This window comes from Crocodylus porosus, unplaced genomic scaffold, assembly GCF_001723895.1.
Source record: "Crocodylus porosus isolate Cpor-Errol unplaced genomic scaffold, CroPor_comp1, whole genome shotgun sequence".
NCBI lineage: Eukaryota > Metazoa > Chordata > Crocodylia > Crocodylidae > Crocodylus > Crocodylus porosus.
This window is the reverse complement of record NW_017728948.1, coordinates 35,919,385-35,938,361: the sequence shown is the minus strand read 5'-3', so window position 1 is coordinate 35,938,361 and position 18,977 is coordinate 35,919,385.

Below are 18,977 nucleotides of genomic sequence, written 5' to 3'. Positions count from 1 at the left end.
TGAGTAAAAAAAATATATGTGTACTCTGTTCCACCATGCAAATTGTTTATGAAGTTATTGAATGGCACCAGACACCAGATGGACCTACTGAATCTCATTACATGTGTCCTCCTGATCTTACAGCAAACTATTAATACTTATTCTTGAAGTAATTTTGATTATGGGTAAATAACACATAAAAGCCTTTTGAAAGAAGGCAGGTGCATCTATTTTTGCACAGTTGTTATGGTGCGGTCATTTAGTATTTGTTACTGCACAGTCTCAGCAGCACACAGGTCAATCCCAATCCTGCTACACAGTAGCAATGAGCTACTGTGCAGTAGCATTGGCATCTCAGTTTGTTTCCACTGACGCTACCGAGACATAGCAGGTGATATAGATGCTCCTGTCATAAGCTATTTTTAGCATGCCGTTGTACTGAAGCACAAGTGTTAGAATTAGAAAAACAAATAGATTTGGTTTATGTATAAAGCTATGAGAAATGCAGAATTCACTGCTTATACAATCCAAATGATGCTTTTGTAGCCCGGGTGTACATGGGTTTGTACTTCCCTCTCCGATTGAGGGTATTATTGACAGGGCAGTGTGCTGTGGAGGGACACAACAGCCCAGTGGCCACCTCCATCCCCTATAGAGTCAGGTCCAGTCAATCAATTACTTAACTATATACAGATTTATTATTACAACAAATCCATTAAGGGGAAGGACATGTATTTTATATATATATATGTACAAATTTACAAAACAATAAACCCTTATTATATGTGTGTGTGTGTGTATACACACACACAGATATACACACACCCAATTATCATTTAAAATACAGATGAACAATAGAGCAAACCAGACCAAAGGATATTGATTGGGCAACCTCATAACTCTATTCATTTACAAACTATTAGTTCAAATTATTCACATAAACTGTAAGGCACAGTCCACAAATATAAATCAGCAGTCCTTAGACTACCTGGGTGCCCTCCAGGGCAGGGGCCCCACTCCCAAAGTACCACAACAGGAAAGGAGGTGGGGAGAAAGAAAAAGGAGAGGAAGACCCCAAAGACTCCTAAGCTCCCCCACTATCACCCAGGAGAGACCCACATGGTGACCCTTCACAACCCTTGCGGAGTCCCTCCCCTGTGGGGGACCCTCTCTTCAGGATAACTTACAACTTTGCAGTCCCAGAGGGTTGCCTCTCATTCTCCAGGTCAAGCTCTGTTCCCTGCTGGGTTTTTCTGCTGCCTGACTGCTGCCACCATCGTGGCTTAGGGCCATATGCACTGCTGTGCGTAGTGAGTGCTTTGCCTTGTGCTGAGGGTTAGAGGCTTGGACAGTACTGTGCAGCACTGGGGCTTGGTCTGTTCCTGAACCCTCATCTGCACTGAGCTGCTGCCCTGTGTCAGCAGCTATAGACCTGAACCACCTCAAGCGGCTCCTAGGGTCTTTCATCCTCCATGCAGCACCTCCTGCGCTGAGCTCCCAGCCTCATTTTGGGAGTTGAGGACCTGAGCTGCCCCAGGGACTCCAAAGATCCTGCTCTGTGCACCAGCCTGTGCACCGTGTCTCTGGCTGCACACCTAAAGTTGAAGACCTGAGCTGCCTCACGCAGCTCCCAAGGTCTAGATGCCATGTGCCATCCTGTGCACCGAGAGCCTAACCGCTGGGGCTGTGCCACGCTCCCCACTGATAGAAATCTTCAGGGGCTCTTCCTGGACTACTGCTTCGCCCTGCTAAGCAGCCCTCCTCCACTCTTCTAAGCCGCTCTTGTCTCTTCTCTGTCCCCGATGCATCTGCCCCTCATGCTGGGCACCCAGCTCCTTTTATACACTCCAGGGCTCTGCCCCTGAAGTCATCAGACCTGACAGTCTGCAGTCTTCAATCAGGTCCAGGAGGAGCTCTTCTCCTCCCACCCCCTCAGGAAAGGGGTGTGATGTTATTTCTTTTGCTGCCTCCTGATTGGTAGATGGGCTTCACCAATCAAAACAGCAGGATCCCAAGCCTGGGATTCAAACCAAGCTCTGAAAGTTAAGTCTGCTACACTTTAATGCTGGTGTCTCAAAATGATCTTCTTACAAATAATGAATTATTCAGTAGTAAAAAGAAAGCTTGTCTCAGTCTACTATAAGAATTAGAGATTCCGTATAACATGTTAAAAAGATTTATCTTGAATTTCTGTTTCCAGAAGTCATCAGAATGCTATAGCTTATAAGTTTGCTCTCCTTTTAGAAAAGACAGCAAATGGAAATGGTATATATTTATAACATGGTAGGTGGAAAATAAACCTTATCCTATTTTGGAGTTTCTCGTAATAATCAATAAAATTCGTAAAGATTATAGTCTGTTCTAATTTTAATCTGTCAGTTTTAAAAGTGTACATCAGAACGGAAGGGGAGTTTGGGGGGGGTTGAGGGAGGAGGGGGGGGTTTAACATTCCAGGCACCTTTTCCTTGGAATTACTGCTGAGCTCATATATAATAAAATATGTCTCTAAGAGGTACAAAATAAGTTTGATAAGGAACACAGGAGCCAAAAGGTCCTGGTTCCAGATAAACCTACATTTCAATTATTTTTGACATACCAGCAAATTGTCTGAATATTTCAGAAAATTGCAAGTACTGGGAAACATTTCACACTGAAAATTCACAGCTTTTATACTTGATGAAATATAATCAGTGGCAATCCTATAACTCAAATGCAAATTATTAAATTTCCCAAAAAGGATAATGGTTTCTTCATTTATGATAATAGCCTGCTTCAAAATGTTCTGTCTATACCTGAAGCTGCAAGTAGGCAGGATCACCTGAGATTACATTCCTTCTCACATGATTTTTTATATTTTTTGAAGCAAGACACCAGAATAAATGATTATTTAAATACACAGACAAATACATGATGGAGACATAAGAAGAAAAAAAATCAGCCATGAAGTGAATGGCCCCTTTTGATAAATACAATACATTGCATTCTTAAAGGATGAAATTCACTTTAACCTGAAAGCCCAAGTAATCACTATATGAGGGGAAATGGTCTGGAAAGATACAATCACACTCTTCACACTAGAAGAAAGGGCTGCAGGACTATTTTCCCTGCAGCCACTGTTTTGGCCTATGTCAAGCTACAGATTGGAGCACCCATTATATTCCCACTGTGCCTTTTGAGGGTTTTTGTAGTTTGCTAATTTGTTAACTGGCTTCCTCCTTCCATGTCCTACAACAGTTTTTTTCCAGGACCAGATTCAGAGAGCTTTCTAAATTTCTAAGCTTCCTTTTTTATGCTGGTCATTGACTCATCCTTTATGCAATACAGCCTAAGATTTAGTTTAGATTACACTTTTTGGTTACTTTATTCTGAGGTGTTCATATCCTTCTGCCCTTTAACAGTCACCATTTCTGTGATGGATACATACAAATGAGAATCAAGAGAGAATGAAGAAATGTAATTGCTTATGAAACAAGATCAGGACATAAACCCAGAGCACTGAAAGTAAGGACAGTGAAATATCCCAACGCATCACTGGAACAAGTTCTTCAGTATAGACAGATCAGTTCCATCTAGTCAACCAAGCACTGTCCTTACTTTTACCTCAGCAGCCCCAACAACCAAGCTGGGCAGAATTTGACTCACTGAACGTTGATGTTCTCATGATGACTATATGTAAAAAATAGAAGCACAACATCCATTAGTTTAGGAAATTACAGTTGTCAAGAAGTATTTCGGGGGTTTTTTTCTTTTGGAGGGCTGAAAGCTGTTTGTTTCACCATTCTAGCCTTTTGCTTTTTTCCTCTTTTATTTCTTTTACGCTTCCTTAAATGTGTACTTTGTGAAGAAATCAATAGTGCACTGCTATAAGACATCTTTTAAACACTGCAGCTCAATGTTTTCCTACAAAGCTCTGTTGATCCTTATAGTATTTGTTATATATCTGATGCTGCGGATATGTAATCCCCACTATTACATTTAAAATTAAAGTGACAGTTGTTCTCTGATAATGTCACAGAAGTCTTTATATCAGTGTTTGGATGTAGGTTGCTTTTGATCAACAGTGATACAATGAAACAGGGAGTATTAAGTAGGGTAAAGAGTCTTCCTTGTTTTCTCTTGGCGACTGGTTAGAAATGATTTGTTCAGTTCAGAGGGCTTCTTTTTCCCCTATTGCAAATTTACAATGCTGTACACATTTAAACACAGGATAGACTTGTACCAATTACACACTGTCATGCCAGGACACACTGTACTAGAATTTTTAATTATATATAAAGAGACAGGCCTTATAACCAGCCCTGGTTACAGTCAAGCTAATCCAGTGTGATCTCACTGAGTTCCGTTTCTATAGACACATGCTCCACCCTCGAAAATGCTCACTGGAGACTGATTTCTTGCTCTGTTGCAAATAAGGATTAGTTCAATATCATGTGACTGAGAACGAATGATGAGTAGCTAATTTACCACCACTTTCTGAACAGCAGATCATGGCTGGCTGCCTGGTGGTTGGCCAACAGATCAACCTGCTATAGGAGTGCATGAGGTTGACCTAGTGCCTGTGCAGGACTTAGAATATATTTCCATCTGAGCATAAATTTGCATAAGACTGCATGCAATTGACCTGTAGCCCGGTCAGGACACCCTAGACAACAGGTCTGCCTGCCATAGGAATGCACTGAATTGACCTGATGCCCCAAATTTTACCCAGCCATAGTTCCCTCCCTGATTTTGTCCCTGACCCAGACTGATATTTAGGAATTTAATGTTCATCTAAGGGAAAGGAAGCTTAATCTGTCACAAAATTTTCCTGTCCCAACTTAATCCTCCATAAAAGCTGCCCCTCCCCACCCACTTCAATGTCTCACCCAAACCCATGCAACACCCACCTCTGCCTGACTCCTTTTGAGCTCTGCCTTTGTACCTCATTGGGAGGAGGTCCAGGATCAAGCCCCATGCACCCACAATCCCTGGTACCTCTCTGCCACCTATACCAAGAGCCAGATGTTACACTGCATTTCACTGACACAAGGGGTTCCAGAGAGCCAATCCTACAAGTAGGGGGGGTAGGGTCAGAAGGGACCTTGTAGATCTTCAAGTCCAACCCCCTGCCTGGGCAGGAGAAAAACTGGGCTCAAATGACTCCAGCCAGGTAGGCATCAAGCCTCCTCTTAAAGACGCCCAGGGCAGAAGCCAGCACCACTTCCCTTGGAAGTTGGTTCCAGATCCTAGCTGCCCTACTTGTGAAGTAGTTCTTGTGGATGTCTTATCCAAACCTACTCTCCAACAACTTGTGGCCGTTATTCCTTGTTATACCAGGGGGTGCTAGGGGAAACAAAGTCTCTCCCAAACCCTTCTGCTCCCCCCAGTGAGTTTATAAACAGTCACCAGGTCCTCACTCAGCCTTCTCTTGTGAAGGCTGAACAGGTTCAGGTCCCGCAGTCTCTCATTGTAGGGTCTGTCCTACTGTCCCCGGATCATACAGGTGGCCCTCCTCTGTATCCTCTCAACGTTGTCCACATTCCTCCTGAAATGGGGTACACAGAACTGGACCAAGTATTCCAGCTGTGGCCTGATCAGTGTCACGTAGAGGGGGAGGATCAGCTCCTTGGCCCTACTTGAGATGCACCTGTGAATGCACGACAAGGTCCGGTTAGCCCTGCCAACCGTGACCTCGTATGTTCATCTTGGGAGTCAGTAATGACTCCAAGATCCCTTTCTGCCTCCATGCTCTCAGGAAGGGAGTTTCCCATCTTACAAGTGTGCTGCTGGTTACTACTGCCCAAGTGCAGCACCCTACACTTGTCAGTATTGAAACGCATCCTGTTTTTGTTAGCCCACCCCTGCAACATATCCAGGTCTTGCTGCAGTCTTTCCCTCCCTACTAGTGTGCTCACCTCACCCAGAATTTTGGTATCATCAGCAAATTTAAACAGGTTGCTTTTCACCCCATCATCCAAATCGCTGATAAAGAAATTGAACAACATGAGCCCAAGGACCGAGCCCTGGGGGGCTCCACTGCCCATTTCCCACCAGGTTGAATATGACCCATCTACCACCACCCTCTGAGTATGACCCTTCAGCTAATCTGCAATCCATCTGACTGTGTAGGCATCAATGCCACAGTCACCTAGTTTTTTAATGAGGATGGGGTCGGAGACAGTGTCAAAGGCCTTCCTGAAGTTCAGAAAGACTACATCCACGGTGACACCTGCATCGAATGCTTTTGTGACATGATCATAAAAGGCAATCAGGTTGGTCTGACATGACCTGCCCCTAATGAGACCATGCTGGTTGCCCTTGAGCATCATCCCTGAGGCTGGCTCATCACAGATGTGCTCCTTGATGATCTTCTCAAAGAGTTTCCCTAGGATTGAGGTAAGACTGATGGGCCTATAGTTGCCTGGGTCCTCCCTTCTCCCTTTTTTAAAGATAGGGACCACATTGGCTACCTTCCAATCATCTGGCACCTGGCCTGAGCACCAGGAGTGCTCATAAAGCTGTGCCAAGGGCTCTGCAATAACCCCTGCTAGCTCCCTCAACACCCTGGGGTGGAGAACATCTGGACCTGCTGATTTGAACACATCCAGCCCCTCCAGAAGCTCTCTAACTCGGTCCTCTCCAACCCGATGTCTGGAGGCATTCCCCTTGAGTCTGTCTTGCATCGTGGTGGGAGAGTCCCGGTCCCTGCACAAGAAAATGGAGGTGAAGAATTGGTTAAAGAGGCCTGCTTTCTCCTGTGGCACAACCACCAAATTGCCCAGCATATCTTCCAGGGGCCCCACGTTTCCCAGTGCCTTCTTCATCCTCCCTATATATTTGAAAAAGGACTTTTAATTATCTTTGATCTTGGATGCTAGTCCTAGCTCTGTCTGCCTTAGCTTTCCTGACAGCCCCCCTACAGGCCTGAGCAGAGGAGGTATACTCCTCTTTGGAGATAGTACCCCCCTTCCACCAGGTGTACAGTGCTTTTTGGCAATCGGGCATTCCCATACACACTTGATGAGCCAGGGGGGCTTTTGGGCACTCTTGCCCCCCTTGCTTCTTGTTGGAATGGTCACCTCTTGGGCCCTGAGTATTGTTTCCTTAAGAAACCAACACTCATCTTGGACACTGAGTTCCCCTGCCCTCGAGAACCCCAGCACCTCACCCACTAATCTCAGCTCATTGAAGTTGGCCCTCCTGAAGTCTATGGCTATCGCCTTGCTGCAGGCCCTTGACACCCTGCGCTGGATGGTGAATTCCAGAAAGCGATGATCGCTATCACCCAGGTGGTCAAGGACCTGGAGGCCCCTTACCAGGTCATTGCCTGTAGCCAGGACCAGGTCCAACAGGGCATTTCATCTGATGGGACTGTGCACCTCTTGAATTAAGTGGAGGTTCTGCATCACGGCCAGGAACCTTCTGGAATGGTCCAACCTGGCTGACTGTTCTTCCCAGCAGATGTCTGGGTAATTTAAAACACCCATGAAAACTACATCCCTTGCCTTAAGTGCCTCTGCAAGCTGGCCTGAAAATTCCTGGTCCAGCTCCTCCCCTCGGTCTGTAGTAGACCCCCACCGTTAAATCCCTCTCCCACAGCCCCCCTTGTATCTTGACCTAGAGCACTTCAGCTTGCCCCTCCTCTGACCCCATTCTGCTGGCAGAGGATGTGTATTGCCCCTTGACATAGAACACCACACCCCCACCTTTCCTTCCTTCTCTATCCCACCTGTAAAGCCTATAGCCCCTAATGGTAACTGCCAAGTCATGGGATGAATCCCACCACGTTTCTGTAAGCCCTACTATGTCTGGGTCTCAACTGGCTATTCTGAGGGTGAGTTCCTCCTGTTTGTTCCCCATACTACAAGCATTGGTATATAGGCATTTAAGGCCTTGCATAGCTCCGTGTGCCACCCCTCAATTTGGGAGACTGTCTAGTACCCTGTTCCTTACCTGGGCACTCCTTGCATTTGTCACCTGTCTTGCTCAAGTGTTGTCTCCTCGTCTTCCCATGGCCCCTTCCCCCGGCGAGGCTATTTTAAAGCTCGCCGTACAAGATCAGCCAACCTGGAAGAAAAGACACGTTTGCCTTTAGGAGAGAGGTGAAGCCCATCCCCCCCCAGCAAGTCCCCCACCCAAAAGCATGGGTCATTATCTAGGAACCCAAGGCCTGCCTGGTGGCACCAACTGCATAAGCATTGGTTGACCTCGCCAAAGCAGGCCTTGTGTCACCGTCCCCGCCTACTCACCAGAAAAAGAGAGGAGAATACCACCTGTGCCCCCATCTCCTTAAGCTTCTCCCCCAGAGCCTCGAATTCCTTCATAATGCGATCAGAGTTGCCCTGGCTGCATCATTCATTCCCACATGGATGACAACTATGGGGTACTGGTCTGCAGGTTGGATGTAGGCCAGGATACTCTCCATGATGTCCCTAACCCAAGCCCAGGCATGATGCTGACCTCTCGCACCATGGGGTCAGGCCTGCAGATAGGACCTTCCAGTCCTCGTAGGATGGAGTCTCCAATGATGAGGACCCGGTGTTTCTTCCTGCTGGTGTTCGCTCTCTGCCCATTTCTTGTCATGTGGGGAGTGGTGTCGTCCCTGCCAGAGGCAATTTCTCTGTCTTTCTCCATCGCAGCTGCCAGGGCCTCAAACCTGTTCCCCAGGTGAACGTGGGGAGCTTCCACCACTCTAGGCCTAGCAGCTCTGGATTTGGGCACCTTCTGGCACTCCTGCATTGGATGCGTCTCCTTTGGGGGCTGTACAGTGGGTGACCGGGCCTGCAGAGAACAGAGATAGGCATCAATTTCATCCTCTCTATCCTTGATCCCCCTCAGCCTGCTCATCTCAGCCTGGAGCTACCCTCACCTGCTCCTCCAGGGCCCTAAGTCATGCACAGGAAGGATAGGCAAGGGAACCACCAGGCCCCACCCCCCCTAGGACCTCACCGAGCCCTGCCCCACAGACAGGGGTCCAAGGGACTGCTGACCCTGCCATAAGCTCCAAGTAGGAGCCCTCAGAAGAGCCCATGGCACGTGGCAGTGCCAGGGTGGGGCCCCTGGCAGCCACACTCCACATCTGCACCATGTCTGCAGAGCTGCACCTACTGCTTTTGCTTGCTGGAGGTGCCGCTCTGGGCGGCTACCTCATGCCCGCCTTACACAAATGCCGGCGCAAACACCAGTGCGCCCTTACAGAGCACACTTGTTTGCGTGCACTGCTTGTGCGCACTGCCCACGTGCAGCTCGGGAGTGTGGCTCCCTGTCGGGTGATCTAAGAGGGTTTCGAAGGGCTTCCCCTCCAGATCCACCTCAGCTGTGCTGTACCCTCTGCCCCACTTACCTTAGGGGGAATCATCTGTTGCTGCCTCCACCGCCAAGGTAAGAGGGTACACATGTGTGTGTGGCACACATGCACCCTGCTCCCTCTGCTCCTGCTCCCCAACTCCTGGGGGTTCCTTCCAACTGCGGCTTTTTAAAGCCCACAGTTTGAAATTCCCACGGTTGACCCTTCAGCCAATCAGGCCTTCCGGCTAGGCCGGAAGTGCGTGCCGGCATCCCCGCCCCCTACCCACTAGGATCCCAGGTTGGCAGGCAATACCACCCCAAGGGACTAGCCGGAACTGCCCCCCGGCTTGACGGAAAAGCCCCCGCTACATTCCCCCTCGCTTGTCTGTCTGCCCGCATGCGGCTCAGGAAAGCAGCTCCCTGTCAGGTGAACTAAGAGGTCTCCAAAGGGCTTCCCCTCCAGATCCGCCCCAGCTGTGCTGTACCCTCTGCCCCACTTGCCTCAGGGGGAATCGGCTGTTGCTGCCCCCGCCGCTGTCTCCTCCGCAGCTGCTGCCTCCACCACCAAGGTTAGGGGGTACACATTACCCCCTCTGCCCCCTCTGTTCCTGCTCCTGACTTACCAATGATCCCCGGAGCCTGCTTCTGAGCAGTCTGGGCATCCACTGGCCCTGGAGGGTCTGGGTCTCAATCCTGACCAACCAAATCTCTGTCACCAGAGCTGGCCAGGCTGCCAGCTGAATTCTACAGGCATTTGAAAATCTCACTCACTTCAACCAGCTGTCTGCCAAAAGTTTCAAGTTTCCATTCATCCCCACACTTTTTCCCATCTGACTTACACACACACACACACACGCACACACACACACAAATCAAAACCCAAGTAAAAAAAGAGCTAGCACTAACTTTGCCATAGTAATAAACCAAAACCTTTCATTAAAATATGGAAAAGACAGATGGATATAAAACACAAATGGAACTGAAGGATCCCTAGTGAGGGTTACAGCAGTAAAGGTTACAGCAGTTAAATCACATAAAATTAAGCCTACAACAAGCCTTATTTTAGTTTATCAAATAAAACCATCTTATGAACTATTTGTGTAGTTGTGCTGCTCCACACATTTTAGGGGTCAGAAGTAAACCTCTATCAAGAGTCCATCTGGGGGTGGTAGGTTCTGGTCAACATCCCATAGATGGGCATTTTTATCAACCTAACCCTGGGTAGATTGATCTAAATGTACCATCTGCACATACCCAGGGTGAATACTTCCAGCAATACCCTACGGTATCTGATAGATGCAAGTAAAAGAGTGCCTTATGTCTATTGATTCACTTACCTTTGCATACAGGCACGGGTCTCAGTCTGACATTTTATTTATTAAAACACATTCCTTAAATATTTAATATTTCTCCTATGAGAGGCACCTGAAGCAATACAGCAAAAAGGAGAGATGGTCAAACTCTAAATTTCCAGTTAGAGGGAAATGTCCTGGTGCACTCCCCATCCTCAGCCTCACCCAGGAGCTTGGGCAGCCTCACCCAGGAGCTTGGGCCACCACCTGTCCTGGCTACTCTGGCAACAGACCACTGACAAGAAGGATATGGCAGGAATGGCCCCATGCATGTCAGCTCCAGCTACTCACTGTAGGTGCCTACTGCCCCTCAGTGCTCTGAGATGCCTTGGCCACCTGGACCACATTTCCGCTGCCAAGCATAAAGTCAAGCCACCAGGAGTGCCTGCCATGCCTCCTCAGTCAGACCCACACTGAGGGCCGAGGGGAGGGGTACCATGGCCAGTCATGCCCATGTCAGTTCATCTGTCTGCCCCTGGTCTGCATACCCAGAGCCAGGGGCCCTGAAATGGGGCATGGAGGGGTCCTCTCCTCCCCTCCCCATTCTTCCTGGTCAAGGTCTATTCCCTGCCTGTCAGAGTCTTTCCCACTACCCCCCCACCCCGCAACAACATTCAGGGAGGTGGGAGGCAGTTCAGGACTTGATTGACAATCCTGCAGGCTCCCAGCTAAGCAACCAGGGGACCATGACATGCAGAGATGCTCATCAATGACAGCAGCCCTCTCCTCCCCAGCCATGAAAGTCAGGCACTTATAGTGTAGGCAAAGATGTCCCTCCAGGTGGTGGCACACATTGTGGGGAATTGTGGGATTGCCTGGGACACCCTCAAAGCTCAGGACTCCACACCAGGTTCTCAGTTGCATCTGGGGAACCATGGTGATCAACAGCAGCAAGGCATAGTGGTTGAAGCACACTACGGTGCACTCAAGCAGTTCATTGTGATGGACCCAGGGGACTGAGATCAAGGACACCCTCACAAGGCCACTGGGGGAAGGTGGAGTGGGTTATCATCTCTGTGTCCCAACTGGGTCAGAGCCCCTCACCACCAGAACCTGGGCACCACAGGTCCAGTGGCACTGGAGCAAACTGCTTGACTTCTAGGGAGGAGATGTGGGGGAGTTGGTCTAGAGCTGCTGCTACAGCTGCCAGCAGGGGCCAGCTCCAGCCCCAGCAGTAGCCTATGGGGAAGGCAGGCTGCCTGCAGCAAACATTAAGCAGTCTTCCTGTCCCCACTGTGGAAGTGGGGATGGAAGTGTTGGCCAGTGGCTGCCTGTGGAAGGGCCCACCTGGCCAATTTATTGTGGACCCTGAGCACCTCTGCATGCACAAGACCTGAACTGAGGGAGTTATCTCTGAATATGTTGCAAACTCTCACAAGGAGCTTCTCTGTCCTTGCTCCACAGAACCTGAAGCTGCACATAGTGAAGACCTACCAGCTACCAGCAGAGATAGGGCTGCAAGGATGCCACCGCCATCTGCAGGTGCATGCCACATGCATTCCCTTCATCAGCATCAGAGCCAGGACCAAACAGTGCTCCTGGAGTAGCTAAGGAGTGGCTCACAGACTCTTGGATCTGGGACTGCCAGAACCTGGAGAGGGACTGGCAGAGGGACCAGAAGCACCTCACTCTCAAGCACAGGAGGCTTGCCCCCCCAGGCCTCCTCCAAGACAGGCAGGTCACCCTCCAGGAGAGGCCTTCGGGGAGAGATACTTCACCCTCCTGAAGACACTGGTGAAGGTGCATAAGGAGCAGTGTGTGATAGTGCGCCAGGTGCTTGAGAGCATGGAGGATAACTGGCAAGTCCTGGGCACAGTGTTGTCCCTGGAAGTCACATTCATGCCACTCAACACCCAGGCCCTGGCCCAAGCTCTGGCCTTGCCTGGCCCCTGGAAGCCGGGCCAGTGTCAAGTGCCCCAGTGGGTGTGGAACAAGGTTCAGCACTGCTTGCAGCTTCCAGAACCCCCTGCCTCTGCTTCTGATCCTGGTACCCTAGCAGCCTGGGCTGCTGCTCACTGCTCACCCCACCACTATACAGCCCCTGAGTGGGAGCTGGCCAGCTTCTCACCTGGGCCCTGCTGGCCGCAGTCCCACAAAGAAGGAGGGGGAGAAGGCTGAGCAGGCTGGAACTGTGCCTGCTCTCGCCCCTGGGCCAGCCCTTAGCCTGTTGGCTCACCATAACATCCACACCCAATATGGTGTTGGTGGCAACTGGGGTGCCAGGTGCCATTTCCCAGCATCTACACTGTAGGTGCCTCTACCCCCCTGCCCCCTCCCCAGTTGAAAACACGTTATGCATAGTTTCACAGGATGACAGTCTTTTATCGGTGGTGTGTTAGGGTTATGGAAGGGTATGTTCTTGAGAGGGAGGGTTGGAATATGCTGTTGGGGAAGGAGTGGGTGTGTTGCTGGGGAGTAAGGGAAGGAGGGGATCTATTGTTGTGAAGGAGTGGGGTAGGGAATAAAATATGTTTGTTGCAAACTATCTATAGTGTGCATGATCTTGGGGTTACACTGTAGGCCTGGGGTCCATGGGTAGTTGCTCAGGTGCCTTACTGTGGGGATGGAAGAGAAAGTGGTCAGCAAGCAACTCATATCCTGACCACTGCTGCTGAGCGAAGGGCAAGGAGCACCCATGATTTGCTGGCCACATGCTCCAGGGATTCTGCCCCCTGCCAGCCCAAGGCTACCCCCAGAATTAATTATGTGTTGCTTAAAAATGTGTTCTCTCCTGTTACACAAGGCTCAGAGGTTTACTTCTAACGAAAAATGAAAAATAATTATTCATAGTTTCACAGATGTTAGGGTCAGAAGGGACCTATTCGATCCAGCCCTGGGCTGGAATGAGCGCTGGGGTCAGATAACCCCAGCCAGGTGTCTGTCTAATCTCCTTTTAAATACCTCCAAGGAAGGAGACAGCACTACCTCCCTTGGAAGCTTATTCCATATTTTCACAACCCTACCCTGGGGGTCTTTAAGAGGAGGCTTGATGCCTACCTGGCTGGAGTCATTTGAGCCCAGTTTTTCTCCTGCCCAGGCAGGGGGTCAGACTTGAAGATCTACAAGGTCCCTTCTGACCCTACTTCTATGATTCTATGACTTGTTGTTAGGGGAGAAAATAGAATGCTGGGGTGTGTGGGTCTTGACGCTTTGGTTCTTGCAATTTGTCTTAGTGTAGTGAGGGCTCACCAATCCCTACACCCTCACCCATTACACCAGGTGGCAATTCAGTTGTCTCCACAATCTGCCTTTGAGCAGTACAAAAAATATTCCTTAGGTCTGGCCAATCAGTATCCCCAATGGGCCCGGTTGTCCCTCGCCTGGCTGGAACCTGCCAGTAATCCTAGCCGGTCTTTTCCCTGGCTTATTGTCCTGATAGTTGTAAACACACTATCTGGGGTGATTTTCCTCTCACCTTCATGAAAGGAGAACAAAAAAACAAACTAGCACTTCTTCTACCCTTACAGTCCCAACTTTGTGGTACCCCTTTTCTTCAGCCCTACTATTAGGGTCTTTATGGTACCGTCTAACTGCCTTGTGGCAGTTTCTGTTTCTCTCTGGGCATTTCCTTCTCCCAGCAGTTCCCTCCACAGAGTTTCTTCCCTTAAGCCCAGTCTCCCTTGCTTCCTCAGTGCCTCCAGCTCTCCCTGCTGTCTCACTGCCTGAGTCAGTCAGTTTTGGTTTCCTGTGTCCCCTTTTTGCCTGCCCCTGTTCTCCTTTTATCCTGGAGTTTCTGCTGAATCCCTCTCCCCTCCTGAAACAGGTGAAGAAGGAGTCCTGAGGAGTTCTTTGCAATACAGGTGGGGCCATTTTACTTCTTTGGGGCTCTTCTCTTCCCTCACACCATCCCTCCGGGGTCTTCAGATGGTCCAAGGTCTTTGCCACAGCCCGCCTCCTCTCCATGCCAAAGAAGAAGCTGGTCAGGGCTTCAGCCTCTGCCAGCTCCTGGCTTCGAGCATGCACCCTCACACCATGGGCCTCACCCTCCTCCAGCTCCCACAGGAATTTCTTGTGGGACCAGAGGCTTTTGAGGAGCTGCGTGTCATTGCTGGCATGGAGCAGGGCCACCTTGAGCTCTGCCACATCCTCCTCCAGCTCCTGGGTGCGGCGGTGGATCTCGCTTGCCACCAGCTTGGAATACTGCTGGCAGAACACCTGAACCTGGATCTTCCCCACATCCCACCACAGCTGCCAGAAGTAGTCCGCTCGCTCAGCCTCCCAGCTCCTCCAGAGGTGGGTGAAACAGTGCCTGAAGTGGACTTCCTGTAGCAGGCTAATGTTGAGGCACCAATAAGGGGCCTGTGTGCATGCCCTGCCAGGCAGACTTAGTTCACAGTAGACCGGGGCATGGTCTGAGAGGCCTGATGGTATGAAAAGGCTGCTGCACAGTAATGGTAGATGGTGCTGGGTGATGTTGGGGTTGGTCAAGGTGGGCCATGGCAATCCCACTGGCACTTATCTTTGTCCAGGTGTATTGGTGCACGTTGGCATGAAGGACCTGCCAGGCATCGACAAGATTCATCGCCTCCACTACAGTCTGCAGCTTGCAGGCTGAAGGCAGGTGCAGTTCTGGCTCCATCTGGTCTAGTAGTGTGTTGATGGTGCAGTTGAAATTCCCACCTATGAGGAGCATGTCATTGCTCTTACTGGCATCACCAAATAGGTCACTGTGCGTTTCCTGGATACATTCTCCCCGGCACTGGCAGAGATGGGCCCCAAAGTGGCTGGGGCTCCTTGGGAAGCTCCCTTTCTCCTCTTGTCCTTAACTTTCTTAGGAATAGGTGGTATGTCCTCTGAAGGGGGCAGGCCAGGCTGCTTGGGGTTCACCACTTCCTGGCCCACCACCTCGACTGAGGTGGGGGTGCAGGGAGGTGGAGAGGGGGTGTCTCAGTTGTTGCATCCAGTGGAGCCCCAGCACACGAGATGCTAGCTGCCCTGGGTGGAACTGGAATGGAGGGGACTGGGAGGATGTCCCAGCCCATCCACCAGATGAAGACCCCACACTGGGAGGGTGAGGGGCAGCCCCATCAGGAGGATGAAGGGAGGCTGAGAGGGGGCTATGTTCACCTTACGCAGTGGGGCATCAGCACCCAGGGCACCAGCTGCCCCAGAGGGGACCAAGGCAGGAGGGGGCTGGGAGGAGCCTTATCTATAGTTTATCCCAGCTATCTATGTTTATTTTGGTGTTTATCTGTTTCAAATCAAATACCCATATCTGGAGCACTGGTGTAAGGTTTTATAGTACTTACCCAGAGGGTATTGTTCATGTCAGTTGTTCATATAGTACATATGTTTATATCCATGTTTCTTTTCCTTGTAATAAGTTAATGTAAATAAATTTGTATATAGTTAAGTCCCCTGACTGTCCTGGCCTGGTTCTATAGGGACAGAGGGAAACTGAGTGATCTCCAGTTCCCCCACAGCACACCTGCCAGCTTACAATTCCCTTCAATTGGAAAAAGGGAGTATATACTCAAGTTACCTGGGCTGCACAAAACAGGGTACAATTAGCTTTACTTATTACCTCATCACATTGATGACTCACATTCATTTTGGAGTTGATTATGGCTCTGAGATCCCTTTCCACAGTTGTACTATTTAGAATGGTACCTCCCAAGCTATAGGAGTTTTGATGGTTCTTCCTCCCAGGTGCAACACATGACACTTATCCTTGTTAAACTGCATCCTATTCTGTTTGGCCCATTTCCCCAGCCTGTCCAAATCATCCTGGATTTTCTCCCCGCCATCTACTTTGTGTACCTGTACCCATAGTTTGGTGTCATCAGCAAACTTGGACAGAGTGCTTTCTACTCCCTCTTCGAAGACACTAATGAATAGCACCAGTTCCAGGATGGAGCCTTGGGGGCCTCCACTGCCTACATTTCTCCAAGTAGAAACTGACCCATCCACCACCACTCTGGCTGCATCCCATAAGCCAATTTCTATGCACCAGACTGTGTAATAATCTACATTGCTCACTGGGGAAGGCTAAGATGAAGGCAGAGGAAGCATTGGACTGCCAAACCAATCAACACCCACAAGTACAGCCCAGCCTAAACCAATGAGCAGAACATATACACTGGTAAGCGACAGGGGTCAGGGTAATGCTGAAAGTAGGGGGCCAGTGCACACATCCACAGGAGGCCTCAAATGCCTCTATACAAAAGCTCATAGTATGGAAACAAGCAAGAGGAACTTACCTGCCTGCTAGCTGACACCAACCCAGACATAGTGGGGATGACTGAAACGTGGTGGGGCCCAATGCACGACTTGGCAGTGAATATCAAGGGCTATAGGCTGTACAGAAGGGACAGGACAGGGAGGAAAGGTGGGGGCGTGGCACTCTACATTAAGGAGAAATACACATCCTTGTCAATTAGCAAAGAATCAGAAGAGGGGCACTCTGAAGTGCTCTGGATTAGAATACAAGGCAGTCAAGGGGAAAGAGACTTAATGGTGGGGGGTCTACTACAGACCACCCAACCAAGGGGAAGAGCTAGACAAGGAATTCTTAAGTCAGCTCATGGAGGTAGTTAAGTGAAAGGATGTGGTCACCATGGGTGACCTGAACTTTCCAGACATCTGCTGGGAAAAGCAGTCAGCCAGGTCTGACCACTCATATAGGTTCCTACCCAGAATGCAGGACCTCCATGTAACCCCACCAGGGGAGATGCCTTGTTGGACCTGATGCTGGCCACAGGTGATGACCTGGTGAGGGGGCTGAGGGTGCTTGACCACCTGGGCGACAGTGATCATTGCCTGCTGGAATTCACCATTCAGCGCAAGGTGGCAAAGGCCTACAGCAAGGCAGCAGCCCTAGATTTCAACAGGGCGGATTTCAATGAGCTAAGGAGAATAGTCGGGGAAGCACTGAGGTCCCAGAGCGGAGGGGAACAAGGTGTCCAGGAAGAGTGGTCACTCCTTAAGGAGACGATCCTCCAAGCCCAATGGGAGGTAATCCCAACACGGATCAAAGGGGGCAGAAGGGCGCAAAAGCCCCCATGGCTCACCAAAAGCATCCAGGAATGTCTTCTAGCTAAAAGGGAGGCATACACCAAATGGAAGGGAGGGGCCATCACCAGGGCGGATTATACTGTGATTGATCAGGGATAGAGGGGGGCAGTCAGGAAGGCCAAGGCGGAGATGGAACTGGGACTAGCTTCCCAGATCAAGGACAACAAGAAGTCCTTTTTTAAATACATAGGGGGGGAAAAGAAGGTTCCAGGTAACGTGGGGCCCCTGCAGGACACGCTAGGAAATTTGGTTGTCACACCAGACGGCAAAGCCAACTTATTTAAAGACTTCTTTGCCTCCATTTTCCTGAGCAGGGACTGGAACAGCCAACCCCCCTCTGCGCCCCCCTTAAGCCCCAAGGGAGGCGCACCTAGGTGAAGGGTTAGTGAGGAACTAGTTAGAGAACTTCAGGAGGGACTGGATGTATTCAAATCAACTGGTCCGGATGATCTCCACCCTAGAGTACTGAGAAAATTGGCTGAGGTCATTGCAGGATCCCTGGCATGGCATTACGAGCACTCATGGTGCTCTGGTGTGGTGCCAGAGGACTGGAACAGGGCCAATGTGTTTCCCATTTTCAAAAAAGGGAGGGATGAGGACCCGGGAACCTATAGGCCAGTTAGTTTTACCTCAATCCTAGGCAAGCTGTTCGAGAAAATTATTCTGGCACATATCCACAAGGGGCCAGCAGGGGAGATTATGCTTAGGGGCAACCAACACAGGTTAATTAGCAGCAGGTCCTGTCAGACCAACCTGGTGGCCTTCTATGACCAGATCACCAAATTCTTAGATGCAGGGGTAGCAGTGGACATAGTCTCCTGGACTTTTGGAAGGCCTTCGACACTGTCTCTCACCCCTTCTCATTAAGAAACTGGGGGACTGTGGTGTCGATACCCACACAGTCAAATGGGTCACCAACTGACTGGAGGGCTGCACCCAGAGTGTGGTGGTGGATGGGTCATTTTCGACCTGGAAGGACGTGGGCAGTGGGGTTCCGCAGGGCTCAGTCCTCAGGACCGCACTGTTCAACATCTTCATCAGTGACTTGGACAAGGAGGTAAAAAGCACCCTGTTCAAATTTGCTGATGACACTAAGATTCAGGGGGATGTGGGCACACTAGAAAGGAGGAATAGGCTCCAATCAAACCTAGAATGGTTACAGGGATGGGCGGATGAGAATAGGATGGGATTCAAGACCGACAAGTGCAAGGTGCTGCACCTGGGGAGGAACAACTGCCACCATACCTACAGACTGGGAACTCCCTTCTCATCAATACAGAGGCAGAAAAGGATCTTGGAGTCATCATTTATGCCAAGATGAACATGGGCCGGCAGTGTGGGGATGCAGTCAGGAAGGCCAACTGC